This window comes from Lepidothrix coronata, unplaced genomic scaffold (assembly GCF_001604755.1).
Source record: "Lepidothrix coronata isolate B3197 unplaced genomic scaffold, Lepidothrix_coronata-1.0 Scaffold386, whole genome shotgun sequence".
NCBI classification, from domain to species: Eukaryota; Metazoa; Chordata; class Aves; order Passeriformes; family Pipridae; genus Lepidothrix; species Lepidothrix coronata.
Window position 1 is genome coordinate 16,428 of NW_016690566.1, and position 2,014 is coordinate 18,441.

Genomic DNA, 2,014 nt, shown 5'->3' on the forward strand with positions numbered 1-2,014 from the left:
GGAACCCCAAACCCAGCTGGGATGACCTTCCTGTTCACTGGGAACCCCAAACCAAACTGGAATTACCTTCCTGTTCACTGGGAACCCCAAACCCAGCTGGGATGACCTTCCTGTTCACTGGGAACCCCAAACCAAACTGGAACGACCTTCCTGTTCACTGGGAATCCCAAACCCAGCTGGGATGACCGTCCTGTTCACTGGGAATCCCAAACCCAGCTGGGATGACCGTCCTGTTCACTGGGAACCCCAAACCCAGCTGGAATGACCGTCCTGTTCACTGGGAACCCCAAACCCAGCTGGGATGACCTTCCTGTTCACTGGGAACCCCAAACCAAACTGGAATTACCTTCCTGTTCACTGGGAACCCCAAACCCAGCTGGGATGACCTTCCTGTTCACTGGGAACCCCAAACCAAACTGGGATGACCTTCCTGTTCACTGGGAACCCCAAACCAAACTGGGATGACCTTCCTGCTCACTGGGAAGCCCAAACCAAACTGGGATGACCTTCCTGCTCACTGGGAAGCCCTAAATCCGTCTGGGATGAGCCCGTGGATCAGCACACTGAGCGAGAGGCTCCGTCCCCTCCTGTGTCGGGTCCCTGCTTGGCTCAGGAAGACCCGGCTCAGGAAGACCCAGCTCAGGAAGACTCAGCTTCTCTCAAGACCTCGGGTTGGCTCCAGCCGTGGTGCAACTTTAATCGGAGCTGCTCATCAGCCAGAGCTCGAGCTCCAGAACAGGAATTTCCTCCTGGCCCAGCCGAAGACGTTTCTCACCCCACGGACTTTTCATTCGCTTTTTTTCCCCCTCCCCCCCCGCCCGAGTTTCTGTTGTAAAACCTCCGTTTTGGCTCCGGGTTCCCCCTTCCCCTGGTGCTCCCGGGCCCGGCCGTGTGTGTTTGCCCGACCTTTCTCCCCCCAATAAACACGAGAGGCAGAAACCTGGTGTGGTTTTTCCCTCCCCGGCCCGAGAGTTTCGTGTTGCGACAAGACGGGATCCGAAAGCGCTTCCTCACTTTCTCCTGCCCTTTGAAGTCGGGGTTTGAAGGAGCCCCGGGGAAGGAGCAGACCAGGCTCCTCTTTTTCCTCTCTCCCGCCTCAAAACCGTGGGTACTGGGTGACTTTGGAGGGAACTCTGAGGGGGTCTCATCGGAGGAGGGGTTTGGGATGTGGGGGTGACACCCCCGGGAATGAGCCCCTTCCCGGCACGGAGGAAGAGGCAGCACTTGGATCCTCCTCCCTGTCCTGGGGGTCTCCCGTGGTGACCCTTTGTCCCCCCTTGTCCCCATCAGGTCCCAGCAGCCTTTGTCCCCGTGGATTTTAGGAGGCTCTTCCCTTCCCTTTTCTCTTCCGGAGCCCTTTCCCTGCCTGAGTTGGCCAATTTGGGACATTTCCCCCCCCATCCCACCTCTGTCTCCGACCTCCCCATCCTCCAGGGTGGTCCCGGGGCTGTGGGAGCAGAGCTGGAGCTCTGGGGACACCCCTCACACAGCCCCAAGTGCTTTGGGAACGTCCTTCCTGGGTCGGGTGGGAGAAGGAAGGGTGGTTGTCACCCCTCCAGCTAATCCAGAGCCGATTCCTCGATATCCTCGACTCTGGAGCAGCTTTTCCTGCTGTCTGGTCTCCCCAGGCATCCATGGATCGCTCTCAAGGAGTCTCCAAAAGGCAACTGAGGCTCTGGGAAGACCAAGAGCTCCCTCCCCCTGGCCCATCAACCCCAACTCTCCCCAGAAAAGTGGAACGTTTGGATAAATCTCCCTCCCAAAATCCCTGCTGTGGTTTGACCTCCGGCCCGGGAGACCTTGAATCACATCCCTGGTCAACCGCAGACGGTGCCGGGGGCGACTCATCCCGAGTCTCCCGTTCCTGGTTCCTGGTTTGTAAAGGTTGGAGGAACCGAGGCCCAGCCGTGACAGTGGAATGTCCCGGTGGTGACAGTGAAATGTCCCGGTGGTGACAGTGAAATGTCCCATTGGTGACAGTGAAATGTCCCATTGGTGACAGTGAAATGTCCCA